A 15162-nucleotide genomic window follows, 5' to 3' on the forward strand; every position below is an offset into this window, starting at 1 on the left:
GGGGTGCAGGGGGGCCGGCCGCACCGGGCGCAACATCTGGGGGGGCGCCCATTAAGCTTGCCGGAGGAGGACGATTCCGCTTCGCCGAGGGTCGGTGGTAGTGGGGGGACGGCAGCCGGTCAAGCCCGGCAACGCGTCCGATCCCGCCGCCGGCACGGCACCTCTCCGTCCGCCGATGCCCCGTTGGGATCAGGCCAAGGCGCGTTGGGACGGTGGCAAAAAGAAGAGCAGCGACGCTGCCGCCCTTTCCGTGCCGGATTCGCACCCGGGGCCAAAAAAAAAAAAATAAATAAACAAAGGCGCCAAGGAGCTCAGTGGCGCTTCGGAAGGCCCGAGTGGGTTCTGCCACTTCGTCTCCGCGATCGCGCGCGAAGCCAAGCTGGGGATGGAGGCAGCCGGCAAAGGCTCGGCTTACGAGCCTCGCGGAAGATCAGCCACCCACTCGCGGGAGGGGCGGAGCGGGACGCCGCAGTGTCCACGTGGCTCCGCGCCGTGGTTAATCCCCGCTGCACCTGCGGCTGCCATGGCAGGGGGAAAAGGAACGGCGGGTTAAGTTTGTGAGGGACGAGTTACTCGCCTTTTTTTTATTTCCCTCCACCCCACCCCACCCCACCCCGCTCGCTTCTTTTTCCCCAGGGAATCTGAAGCTACTTTGCGCACATCAAAAGCCTTGAGTATTTGCGGCTGAACTCTGAAAATCGCTGACCCGAAGGCAGCCCTCTCAAAGCACCAATCCAAACGGAAGTGGGGGGGGGGCAGAGATTCATTCGCCCCGACCCACCTTTATTCAGGGAGACGTGCATCACACGCCAATTTTTTTTAATTTAGGGTTTTGATGAACACACAAGGGGAGCAATAGTCGTCCCTGGCATTCCTTTAAGCCAGTGGTGTAGCGTGGGGGGGTGCAGGGGGGGGCCGGGCGCAACATCTGGAGGGGCGCATTAGATGCATTTTACTTTAATTACATCAGTATTTTCATAACAAACAATACATGTGCTTAGGGGGTAAGGGTTTCTTTAACTAATCTAGTGGAAGAGACTCGAGTGCTAAAATCCACGGGTTAGGGGGCGCAAATTACTTGCCTTGCCCCGGGTGCTGACAACCCACGCTACGCCACTGCCAATATCCCCAGGAAATCTCAGCTCTGTCTGAAGGTACCATGAGGGTCACTAGAGTGAAGATTAGTATTTACTTAATGAAGTGCTAACTTCTTTAAGATAGCAATCATATGAAAGTTGGCTTGGGCATAAATCCAATTGAACTCAATTAGAAATCACTTCTTGCTAAAGATACATAAGGGAGAGATGCAAGCCAGCCAGAAGAATGCTAACACCTTTTGGAATGAGGTAGAAAACACAGAAGAAATGTGCGTAATTTTTAAGTACAAACTGTGCGCCAATAAACAAGCTTTTACTAAACTAAGCTCTGAAAGGGATTTCTTGTCTTTCTTTATCTTGTCCAAGATAGTCCTTCTGAATCTTCTTTGGTAAGGAAAATGTGAAAAAAAGCCAGTTAAAAGAATTGGACAGCTTTCCATTAGAAAAAAGAAACCCACTGGAAATAACATGGACCACAGTAAAAAGGCACCAACAGATTACATTGCTTCCAATTTTGTTTTGTTTTTTAGCTCTGAACTATGCAGGATTCCTTCAGGCATGGTCGCCAAAATTTCTCATTGCTTTAGATTTTGAATGACTTCTTTGCTGCTACCTACCTTGTTTTCATTTTTCATTTCATTTGATTTCATTGATCCCAGAAAAAAGATATCATAATCAACTTCCACTATTTTCTAGTAAGTTTCATGGCCATGTCCATATAGACAGAAGAGATCAGGTTCAACTTGCAGCAGTCTTTACTTTTGAAATGTTATGCTTAAATGTAAATTTGCATTGTATCATACACAGGTCTTATTACAGTTGCATCTACTTTTTGGTGCGCTGCCGGTCATATTAGCTTTCTTGACCTTCTCAATACCTGCTAGGACCAAAGCTGCTTTACTGAAAAATTTTCAATTTATTTCCCTAATGTTCATATTAAAAGCTATTATGTGGTATGTCAAACAGTCTTTCTAGCAATTGATAGGATATTAATACAACCTGTTTCTGATAGCTCTACTAATGAAACACTGATACTACCTGGAACATTACACTAAACAGCCATGAAACCAAAAATATGTCTTCTTGGACCTATTTAAGGTTTAAATAATTGCCGTTTCATTTCTCTTTGTCCTGAAAATTAACTAGCAAGCTATTATTGATGTAAGTATAAAGCTGTAAATCCATGAGACAAAAGGGTTCCATAACTCACTCAAACAACATGTTAGGTAAGCATTCCCAACTTAATGCCCTCCAAATGTGAAGGGATGGCACATGTTTATTTTTTAGAAGCTGGCAACAAAGGTACTTTTGTTAGAGACAATTGTAGCAAGTATTTACCTGGCTTCCCATCGACATGTAACTACATAACATGTTATTTCCTAAAGAGCTTTGAAGGTAGAAATGCATGAGAAATAATTCTGTATTAACACCTTTAAATGACTTCTTTTTTAGCTACTAGCCACTCATTGTTTATTCTCAATGTCCCCTTTTTATTTCCATTTAAAGTTGGCTGGAAAGAAAAGTGTCCAGAGAGATTTGCACTGACAGTCTGTAGGGTTGATCTAGGAGGGATGAGTGCAGTTGTGTTTCTGTGCCCTTCTGTGGAAGCCGAGTCCCTCAGGACATGTGAGCGAGCCTAGAAAAGGCTACAATTCAATAAAGTTGCAATAAAACATCCAAGGCCTTGGATATGCTTTCACTTTCTTTAACTCAATTTATTTTTCATTTCATGGACAGAGATTCAGTCTTGGTATTAGTTTGTGATTTTGCTGAAAGAATTACTCAACTTATATGAAAGGGAAATAGTGGGAGGGGGGTGTTTATGCGTTTGGTGCCACGTTATGCCATTGGGGCCTCAACTATCCAATGGAAACAAAAGAGCAGAGCTGAAATCACTGTGCTACTGCTGCGTTTTTCATTACAGAAGTTATTACATATAGAAATTACTCCAAATTATCTGAAATGAATGGAAATTATGAGGTTTAAATTCCCCAAGTTGTGGCAAGCACAGCAATAGAAATGTATTTTGTCATCTTGCAGAACATAATTGCTACAACAAAATTTTCTTCCATTTTACAACCACAGCATAACTTATTTATACCAGTGTTTGTCATAATTCGACATCAATAAGTTGAATGGGAAGGAGCACACAGGTGGTAATTGAAAACAATAATTTGTGGTGGGGTCCAGGTGGAACAGTTGGCTCACTCAAAAAGAGCCAAGGCATCAGAGAGGCCTTTTCCTCCTCCTTTTTACCACAGCATCAGACCCCCCCCCTCTTCCTATCCTGTCGGCTCTGAGGTTGCCTAATCTTCCTAAATTACATTTCAAAGTGTCAGCTGAGGTGAGCTGAACAGCTGATCTGTAATTATGGCCTTGACCCACAGTTCCCAGGCAGGAAACAAAATAAAGCATCTGGGGATTCACTTATTCTCTTTTTCTGAAGGCCAAGCAAGAAAAGCCATTGGTGCAACTTGGAAAACAATGATGCAGCACTGGAGTGTGTGGCTTTTGCATAGCATACTTGTTGTTAAGATTTTTTGGGCCAAAGCTGTGGTTGAATATGTTAAGCTAAGAATCCCCAGTACTTTGGGTTAGTAGGCCCAGTCTGGAATATTGAGAAAGCATTGTGGCCACACTCATAAAATGAGAAACCAACTAAGCCCATCACAGGAAACACAATGATTACAAAGCACTTATAGAACAGGTTGCTTCTCTGATTCTAACCTTGCTTTTCCAGTGTAATTCTACTAGGCCTGCTGGCATTTATGTAATTCTGATCAGATTGTCACATTTCGACACAAAGAATTGTTTAAGGCTATTCTTCTATATGGGATGTTTTGGGATGCTTGGAACTAAAGAAGATTCTTGAAGCTGGTACCTTTAGCATACTGGCTTCCAATTGAATTAAATTTTTAAAAACCGAGTAAAATACTCCAGCGTACTCTATTTACCCCATTGAGGCAAATGGAAACCTCATTAGATCCAGAATACAGCAATCCAACTATTGCAGGATATCACTACAGATTTTTAGATTATCAGCCCCAAGTCAAAATGCCAGTTATCCCATTCTCAGCTTCTAATTGTATGTGGAATAACCTTGGAAGAATGGGCAGAGAGATGCTGTCTAGGGAACGGTCAGATAAGAGTCACCTTGTAGGAGAATAGGGGAGCATAGAAATTTAATAAATAAATAGGAGCCTTGGTGGAGCAGTGGGCTAATGCCTCCTTAAGCAACACCAGCTGCCTGCAATTAGTGCAGGTTCGCATCCCACCAGGCTCAAGGTTGACTCAGCCTTCCATCCTTCCGAGGTAGGTAAAATGAGGACCCAGATTGTTGGGGGCAATAAGCTGACTTTGTAATAATGCCGCTTGGGGGGGGGGCGAAAGTCCTAATAAGCAGGCATATACATAGAATGAAGGCTATTGCTAAGCACATTGGTTTGTGCTTAAATTGTAAGCTGCCCTGAGTCTTCGGAGAAGGGTAGGATATAAATGGGATTAAAAAAATAAAAAAATAAAAATAAAGCATAGCTCACAGCTATATAGTGGGCGAAGCAAGAGGCTTAGGAGGGACCCTCCCTAAGTTATTGGGCTGTAAAGGTGATGGCGGAATTGTACTTTCACAAGATTTTGTTAATGTAGCTTTGCAATAAAGTAGAATTAGCTTATCTGGACATGTTTTCTGTCTGGTCTATGTGGTAAGATTGATATAGCCTTCCATAACATAGCCCTAGCTTACATCAGGCACTGGTATGAATATCTTAAGAAGACCTGCAGAGAGACTTCCGGTGGCGGCGCGGCGCCGGAGACAGCCCTTGCGGGCTGCCCGCGGCTCAGCTGTGTTATTTCCACCCGAAACAGCGTCGATCAGCTGTTCGGGTGGATTTGAAGCCCCCTCCTCGGGAGAAGAGGAGGGGGTGAGCCCCCAGGTAGGGGTTGAGTTCTCCGGGGCCACCTGAGCTTAAAGCTTGGGCGGCTGAAGGATCGAACTCCCCCGTAGCCTGGGTTGCTCCCAGCTGGTCAGCGTCTCTGCTCCGCAATTTCTGGAGCGGAGCCAGGCGTTTGCGACCACCCCTGCCAGAAGGAAAGATCATGGAATAAAAGGAGCAGGCAGAGCGGTACAGGAGGAAAAGGTGAAGAGGACTTTTATTGCTGCTTTCTAGCTTAATGGATTTTATAAATTTAAAAGTGAAAGTGCGTAGTAAGTGAAAGTAAAGATGGCGGCTAAACCTCCCCCAAAAGCTCTTTGGAGTGCTGGAACTTCTCCGATGCAACAGTCATCATTGCAAGCGTTGCTTCTTCCTGATGTATTGACACCGAAGGATTTACAAGATGCTCTTGAAAAATATGCCCAGGTAATTCTGGAAACAATGGGTGATAAATTTGCAAAGATGGAGGAGAAATTGGAGAAATTGGAGGAGAGAATAGAAGAGAGGATGGAAGAGAAGTTCAGAGTGATGAAGGTAGACATTTTGTCTTCAGTGTATAGAGTGGCTGAATGTGTGGAAGATTTGGAGGAAAAAGTGGAAGATTTGACTCAAAAGAATGCCATATTAGAAGCAAAAGTACTGGAGAATGAAGATTTAAGAGACAAAATGGACAGAGAACTGAGTCTTGCTCAATATTTCCAGATGCAGTATGCTGTTAGAATCAGAGGTTTAAAAGAGAATATTAAGGAAGACCTAAAGCAGGTGATTTCTGAGGCTCTGGAAGTAGTATTGAGTCAGCCAGCATCTGAAATAAAGGGAGGCATGGATAAAGTGTTTCGTGTGAATTCATGGATTGCTAGACGGAGAAAGTTACCTAGAGATGTGGTGGTTTATTTTGCAAAGAGGGAAATTAGAGATGAAGTTATTCAAGCTGCCTATGGTACTAAAGTTGTGATTGCTGATCAAGAAGTTTTGGTTCTAAAAGAAATTCCTTCAAAGATTTTAAGGAGAAGGAAGGATTTTACATTTTTAGTGCAAGAGCTCAAGCAACAAGATATAAGGTTCAGATGGGAGATTCCAGTTGGGTTGATGGTGATGCATGAAGGTAAAAGGCACCGTTTGGCCACTGTGATGCAGGCGCGTGATTTTTATAATGACGTTTTAAAAGCAACCCCACTATCACTTTTGGAAGCTGCAAAGGGATCTGGAGAAGGAGAACACCAAGAGGCTGAAGATGGACAGACATAGGAGAATGGTGCTGGAGGAGATCAAGCCACAACTTCTTTGGATGATTCTAGAGAGCAGAGGGAGACGCGTGCTGCTTTAAAACGATCAAAGAAAAATAAAAGAATAAGGTCAGCAGAAGTCTATGGAATTTCCAAAATGTACTCACAGCCAAGCAGTGGGAGGAGTACGGCCTAAAAAAGATAGTCCTATTTAAGCAGTGCTCCAAGAGCTTTGGGATGATATGCATGGCAACTAAATTTTTAACTTGGAACGCTAATGGATTAAATTCACCATAGAAGAGGAAGAAAGTTTTTCAATATTAATGGAGTGGTTGTTTATGTTAAAAGTGCTTTATCAGCGGACTTAATTGAAGCAGATAAGCATGGAAGATACGTTATGATAGATCCTAATCAATAACAAGCTGACTTTTTTAGTTTATTTCATACAAAGTATACCCAGTTGGATTATAAATTTTTTTATTTTTATGGGGGATTGGAATGGTGTTTTGGATGTACAGATGGACAAGGCTGGAGCTTTTAAGCGCGTCCCAAGTCATGTTAGACTGCCTAAATCCTTTTTTGAAATGAAGGATGACTTGGAACTGTGAGATATTTGGCGTGAAAGACATTCGCATGAAAAGGATTATACTTTTTTTTCCCTTTTTTTTTTCTGACAGACATCAATCTTTTTTCCGGATCTATTTTATTTTGTTGACTAATGACTTTTTTAGGATTAAGAAGGTGAAGATATGTGCAAGAACTATTTTTGATTATAGCCCAGTTTGGCTAGAGATTAATAAGGAGAATAGAGATAGGCGCTCGTGGCGCGTAAATGAGAATTTGTTTAGAAACTAGAGAAATGTGGAAGAATGTAAACAGCGGATGAAGGGTTTTTTTTTAGAAATTAATATGAATAAGGGCACCTCTATGGACATGGTTTGGGATGCTAGCAAGGCCTATATGAGAGGGGTGTTGATATATATGAATAATAAACATAGATGTGCTGTGGAAGCTAGGAGGAAAGAATTGGAGAATGAAATAAAGGAAAAAGAAAAGGCTTTGATTTTGAATCCAGAGGATGTGAAGTCTAAGGAGGCTATTAAACTGTTAAGAGGAATGGATTGAGTATATCCAGAACAAATATGGGACTAAAAAGTTTCATGTAGCATTTGAATAAGTCTTCCCTTCTTTTCTCTTTTTTTTCTCTTTTTTATATATTTTATATTAATAGTGTTTGTAGTTATCCTATATGAGCTAGAGAGTGATAGATTTTAGAGTTTACGGTTGTTAGCATATGGTTATTTATGATTCTTTTTTTTGTCTTTTATACCTTGTACTTAGCTCTGGGAAGTCGGGGGGGAGGGGCAAGGAGGGAGGGATAGGGGAGGGGTAGGGGGGTTTGTTAAAGATAAAATGTATGATAAAACTTTTCAATAAAAAAAAGAAGACCTGCAGAGAATCACTGCATCCCCCTCTCCCCTCCCCCACCCCAGGCCAGGAAATGCATGGGATGTGACCCCATTGGTCTGGAATATGTTTCCTCCACAGAGAGGCATACCTCTCTCCCTCCACATATCCTGCAAGGAAGTGAAAGCCTTCAGTCTTAATTCATTATATCTAAGTTATGTGTTTTTTTATCACTTGTTATCTTAGTGGCTTTGTTATGTGTGCTCTCAGTCTTATGACTGGGGTGGTCTATAAATATTGTAAATTCAGGAACAAAATAAGTAAACTGATAAAAATTTTATCCCACCACACTGTCCAAGATTACACATTAAACAGAATTTTAAGATGTAATTTAAAGCCACAGAGAAGGTTTAAGAAGCTGAATGGGACAAGGTAAAAAGATGGCGTGGGCATTCAAGTAGCAAGACTTGGTTGATGTCTCATGGAAATACACCTGATATGATGTTCCACAAAAAGACATAGATATGTCTACATTATACATTTAAACACTTTTCAAGGTCTTAACTTTCCTGTTTTCTTGCCAAAGACCTGTGGAAATTTAGAAAAGCCATTTAAACTTCAACAAAAAAATATGAAACATAGCACATGTGTGTGTAACTGTTCTTATACAGTATGTATCTATCTATATATCTCTGTTAATCACCCTACTGACTTACCCACTTCAGCAAGTTAGAAATATATACTTAGCTTTTGATGGAAACATCACACCATATTGAAGGTTGTTGATGTATAATGCATGTATCTACTCAGTTGACTTTCAGGTTGTAAGTCTTCTTGATCATTAATTTTGAGCTTTGCTCTATGTTTCATTTTTAAACCAGCTGGCAATGGGGAGGGCGTGGTTTCAACATGATGTATCTGGCCCATAGGCTGACAGTTTGACACCCCTAAAATAGAAGATGCCTTTAAATAAACTAGGGCAGTGTTTCCCAACCTTAGGAACTTGAAGATGCGTGGACTTCAACTCCCAGAATTCCCCAGCCAGCATAGCTGGCTGGGGAATTCTGGGAGTTGAAGTCCACGCATCTTCAAGTTCCTACGGTTGGGAATCACTGAACTAGGGATAGAGAAATTGTTGCCCTCCAGATGTTGCTGAACTATAAGCCACAGCATGAACTTGTCCCCTAGTCTGTGCCAAGTCGGGTTGTCTGTGCTGACCAAGGCTGCTAGGAGATGGTAATTTAGTAATACCCAGAGGGAACCATACTTCCATATAATTGTCTGCAAAGGGGAATATAGGATCACCCTACTTCTGAGTAAACACGGCTACATGTTAAGTATCGAGGTTCTAAACAAAGAGCTAGAAAAGTAACTGTGAGTTAGAATTGCAAATAATAATAAAGCTTTCTATGAATTCTGTCTGAGAGACATATTTCATTAGTCCTTTTCAGTCTCTACCTTATGGTACTTCATATACCTATAAAATGGAAATAATAAATCTCTACATGTCTCACAAAGCTGTCAAGAGGATGAATGAGGGAAATAAGTTTTGTTGAATCATTTTGCCCAATTAAAGTGCTCTGTAACAGATTAATAATAATTGGTTCCCCAAAAGACAAGAATAATGATATTCCTCTCGTTAAATTCATTCAAGCTGCATTCCTAACAAACACCATTACCAATTCCTTGCAAACAATAAGCTACGCTTAATGTTCAATCCACAATTATCACTCCCAGGTTAGCTGTCCTCAGTAGGTTCAGTGTTTCATCTTGGTTGACAAGAATAATGGAACTGCAAATGTTTTCACTGCATCTCAATGTTTTGAATGTTGTTCATTTCTTCAAATCCCTTCAGTTTGTCTGGTTTAAAAAGTGCTTTTAAGGATCGTGAACAAGACTAGTGGGAACACATTTTTTGTGTGATGTTCATGGCTTAATTTACACAGTCCTAGAGGCAGCAAAGCAAGAGTATGCTAAAGGGCTCTTGAGTAATGTGAAAGTGCTTTTCTGCCACCAATGACTACCTACAAAGATTTAATTTGTCCTCATCACTATCAGTTTACTGAGATAGTAGGTGTTTTATGTATCATTACTCATGCACAATAACAGTGCACAATAACAGGTGCATTATGAGTCACCTGACGAAGGACACAAATTGTCATGCAAACATGTTTCATGTAATGATAGTTGCTAAAAAAAATAGTCTATTTGAGCCCAGATAATTGTATTAAGGTTGCAATCCTGAAAGTCCCTAAATTCTGTAAGACTTACTTCTGAGCGGACATGCATGGAAATGCACTATTACTTGTTCTATGATTAATCTTGACTAAGTTGTTCTAGTGATTTCAAGTTCATCATTCTTAAATTAGATCCTGATGCTCTGAACTATGTAAAAATTTATATTGGGAATAATTAGACTTGTTGAGCAATAGGTTGTTATAGTAATCCACCATTTTTAATTCATATCTTCTGAAAAAGCACTGGAGGCTGTGATAATGTCACAGGAAGGGATGAAGCAATTTTGTTGGCTCATTTTAGATGGGGGTAAAGGTGGGAATAGAAAAAGGGGCCCCAGGAAATTGAACTACTTCCAATCCCTCTTAAAACTTCTCCCAAGGCAAGAAAATACTTCAAGAATATGTTGCCAATTTTTGACAACAAAATAGCTTTCCTTCCCACCCTTAATTATGGTGGGGGGAATCACCACAATATTTTGGCACTGTATTCTGAAGATTTGGGGGGGGGGAATGCAGGCTGCAGGTTACTTTCTCCTCAGCTACATAAAACTGTATAACACTATGTAAAAGATAGTTTTTATTTATTAAGGAGAAATGCAGATTAAAATATATATTGGCAAATTCTGATATATATTTCTAGCTAGTAATATCAAAACTCTACTGGCTAACTCTAACCCACTGAAGTTAGTTCTAGTCCCTGGAAATTTATGGCACAATGAATGCATTGATCCTGGAGATGTATGTTTTGCAATTTTCCTCCCATCTCAGATTTTCAAATGAAAAAGTTTGGGCTCTGCTAAAAGTAGAATGCCCTAGCAACAAGAGCAGAAATTTAGATATGCAAAAAACAAGGCATAGCATTTCTAGCCTTCTAAATTTTTAGGCATTCAAATTGCTCATTGCTGTGGCAATGGCATTTGGGGTGTGAGGGGAAAGAGAAGAGGAATTTTAATAATTCTTGCTTATCATCTATAGTTCCTAAAATTCTTCTGTGGACTTTTGCAGTAGTCTAAAACTGATATCGCCTTGAAATACAGGTCTTTAGGACAAAAGGCCTGTCGCTCTGGTGTAGCAACAAGATCACAATAGCCAATTAAGGTGCTGCTATTTATATGTGGTTGAGCACAGCAAGTATCTGTGCACCAAGAACAGATTTTTTGTGTCTTGGTGAGCAACTTTTTATACATTTATCCTGTAAGGGCATTTTGATTCCTCTTCTGAATACAGGTAGTCCTTGACTTACAACAGGTCATTTAGTGACTGTGCAAAGTTATAATGGCACTGAAAAAAGTGACTTATGATTGTTTTTCACACTTACAACTGTTGTCCCACATCCCCATGGTCATGTGATAAAATTCAGATGCTTGGCAACTGACTCATACTTATGACAGTTGCATTGCCCTGGGGTCAGGTGATCTCCTTTTGTGACAAGCAAAATCAATGAGAAAACCAGATTCACTTAACAACCACGTTACTAACTTAACAACTTAACAACTGCAGTGATTCACTTAACAAATGTGGTAAAAAAGATTGTAAAATGGGGCAAAATTCACTTAACAAATGTCTCACTTAGCAACAAAAAATTTAGCCTTAATTATGGTTGTAATTCTATCTGTATTATCTCCACCAGAGAAAGGAAGGATAGAAAGAGCTCTTATCAAAGAACCCTCTTGGTGTTTCAGCTTAGAAGGGACAGAAGTCTCTTGCCATCTACTTTCTTGCTTTGTCCAACCCAGTTCCCTCTTAATTAGTGAATTGGTCAATAATGGATCTTCAGATCTAGTGATCTGGTCAACCCCATTAAAAACACCAATACCAGGAAGGAAAAGTATGCTGGTTCCATATTGAGTCATCACTTCAGTATACATGGAACTCAAAAAATCACAATACAAATTTCAACTTTTGGTCAACTTCCTCCATGTACAGAATCAAGAAGAGCTGGTCTCTTAGTAGTCAGAATACCAGAATGAACATTGGCTTAATGTACCCATGACACCTTGGGCAAACCCCACCTGTTCATCTTAGTTTCCAATCTGAAAAATGGGAGAAATAAAAGACTGTATTGAGGAAAACCATTTGTACAAGGCAACTGTGGTCAGGGAAGGATGCTCCAATTAGAAGGATGATGGGACAAGGCAGCCATTATATTTTCTGTTTCTAACAAAGTGGAAACAGAGAAGTTTAGAATTTCACAGACTTTTCCCACCTTCCTTCTCATAGTTCTTACCTCTGCCTGGCACAAACAGGATTATCTTATCTTGAAACAGAGATATCATGCTAATTGTTGCAGTTGTATTACTCTGGGCAGCTTACCTTGCTAGAAAAATGCAGTTTCGGAAACCAAGTTTATGAAACAATCAACAGATTCACCAGTTAAACCAAAACCCTGAAACTTAATAGGTATGCTAAAATTGTTGGAATGATATGTCTGTAAGACTGAAAAGATCTCAAAATGATTGGCAAAGTGCTGATTAATTGGGGGAAGTGGAGGAGCAGTCTTTTTAAAGGTGCCTGGCATCTGGAATTCTCTCCTTCTAAGAGTTAAACTGGCCTGCTTTGCAGGTGTGCTGTTACAGATAGTTGAAATAACAGCCATTACTCTCTGTTATTAACCTTAGCGATTCGTAGGATTCCTATCTGAAATTTCCTTGAAAATAGTAATTTGTTTAAGGAAGGACTGGATTAACCAGTTGCCCAGAGTTTTGCCCTCAGTTTTGCCTCGAATAAAGTGCCACTACATTTTTAAGCAGACAGGGTGACAAATTTTTGAGAAGGTACAAGACTAGGTTGGAAAGCTGGAAATCCTTCTCGGGTCCCTTTATGAGGGGGATTTGCTCTGGATTCTTCCGGAAGAGAAAAAGGACGGCCAGCGCAAGGGCGAATATCTTGCGTCGGAGAACCGCGCGTCTCTGGAAAAGGCTGCTTCAAAAGTGCGCTTCCTCCTCTATTCACAAGGTGGAGCGACAAGCGAGTCCATTTGCCTTCTTTGCGTGTCTCTCTCTCTCTCTCTCTCTCTCTCTCTCTCTCTCTCCCTCCCTCCCTCCCTCTCTCTCTCTCTCTCTCTCTCTCTCTCTCTCTCTCTCTCTCTCTCTCTCTCTCTCTCTCCCACTTCTCTAGTCTCTCTACACGAGAAAGAGACTGCGATACCAGCCCTGAAAAACTAAGTTACCTTACAAGATAGGGAAAGGGAAACATCATCATCACCACCACCACCACCAGCCGCAGCAGACTCGCCGCCTTCCTGGGAGCCTATGGTTGTCTGTCCCCCCGTTTCCCTCTGCTCCAGCCAGCATGGGGCTACGGCATGAACTCGTGGAGCGTCCCCAGGCCTCTGCTTCAGCAGAACTGACCAGCTCAGCCTTGTCCCAATCCGGCGCCCTCCAACCAACCACGTTAGCTGTCACATTAGTCTTTTGTCAGCGTCGCTATTAATTTCTTTTAGCTAGGGACGTTGGGAGGTGTAGACCAGCATGGCTAGTTATGCGCCAGCCAGCTCGAGAAACCAACTAGTAGTCCCTGAGCCGAAGCGCGCTGGGCAAAGTTCTCCGCGGAAGGCGGGCTGGCGAAACTGTATTTTGAACCCTGGGTTCAGGTTGGCAGCCTTTTGCTGCGGCAGTGGCAACGCCCACAATCTTGGAAAGCGGAAAAGAGGAGCGGTGCGCGTCTCCCCTTCTAAGTCAGGCTACAGTCAAGACGCCGCAAAACTTGTATTTGGACCGGCAAAATAAACCTCAACTCCGGCGGTGGCGAGAAGTCCTCCGTCGGACCTCTAGACCAGCGTTTCCCAACCTTAGGAACTTGAAGATGCGTGGACTTCAACTCCCAGAATTCCCCAGCCAGCTATGCTGGCTGGGGAATTCTGGGAGTTGAAGTCCACGCATCTTCAAGTTCCTAAGGTTGGGAAACGCTGCTCTACACGGCTGTGTTTTCCCGCGGCTCAGCTAGCCTAAAGCTCTTGATCGTAGAATAATATCCGGCTTCTCGTAGAGTCTTTTAAGGCGCTGTTAAAAACGCTCTTGTGCCCAGACACCTTAAACAACTTTTGTTCTCTGCCCAACTTCATTCTTTCAAAAAGAGGCTTTTCACGGACTGTTGACTCGGGACTAAGCGCCCCTAGACTCGGTGGGCTTTCCTTCCGAGTAAATGTTCATTGGCTTGAGCACCATGGCCGCGAATCTGGCTAAAATATGATGGCGTTGGAAGTAGGTATGTGCAATCTGAAGAGACTCTAGGGACCTTTATTTCCCTTGTAGCAGATATGTCCCTCTCTTTTAAGTTCCTGTAACGGAAGCTACTTTTGATTTAAGCTGGTATGTCAATCGAGTATGCATAATGTAAAATGTTCAGAGTTAGAGAGGTTTTTCTTTTTTTTTTCTTTCTTAAAAACGATACCGCTTAATTCTTACTTTCCAGGTTTTCTTCCCTTAAATGCCACTGTGATTCATTCAACCTTTCTCCCAAATAAAATAAATAAATAAAAAATAAATAAAAATGCTGGTTTGCGATTGGATCCTAACCATGTCTACCCGGCAGGAAGCCGCGGCCGGTAGTGATTCCAAGTGTCCTGGCTATTTCATCGCTCCCAAAGCGTGTCCAAAGCAATGAGCGCATTTACACGCTCCGCTTGCAACTTTTACAGAGTTGCGTCCACAGCACCTCACACTTGCTGGACAGGGTGTGGAATGTATGTGTGTGTGTGTGTGTGTGGAGTGGGGGGTGGGTGGACGGGAGACACATCTCTCCTTGTTTTCAAAGTTATCAATATCCTTTGAGAGTGTCTGCCGCGGGGAGGCAGTGAATCCCTGGCCTTGAAACCTTTGCCAAGATTTTACTGTCATTGCTACGACTTGCACGCAGCTGCTCAGAAAGCCTGCCGGCGTCTCCCTCCTCACATGCAACTTACCGGCGACGTCCCAGAGGAAAAGAAAAGAAAATTGCACGGAGGGAAATTTTTGTTGTTTTTTTTTTTAAAAAAAAAATCGAGACAAAGCAACAATTAGAACTAAAATCCAGATTCTTAAGCCAGGGCGCTCACCTGGTGATTGGCGACCTGAAAGAGAGGCCGAGGAAAGGGGGAGGGGGAGAAAGCCGGGACAGGTATTAATATGTTTTTCCCTCCTGCTGCCCTGAGAAGGGCGCATAGCGTCTTCCTAGCTCAGGGGTCGGCAACCTTGGCTCTTTTATGACTCGCGGACTTCAACTCCCAGAATTCCCGAGCCAGCATAGCTGGCTCGGGAATTCTGGGAGTTGAAGTCCGCGAGTC

The sequence above is a fragment of the Vipera ursinii genome (assembly GCF_947247035.1).
Source record: "Vipera ursinii genome assembly, chromosome: 1".
Taxonomy (NCBI): domain Eukaryota; kingdom Metazoa; phylum Chordata; class Lepidosauria; order Squamata; family Viperidae; genus Vipera; species Vipera ursinii.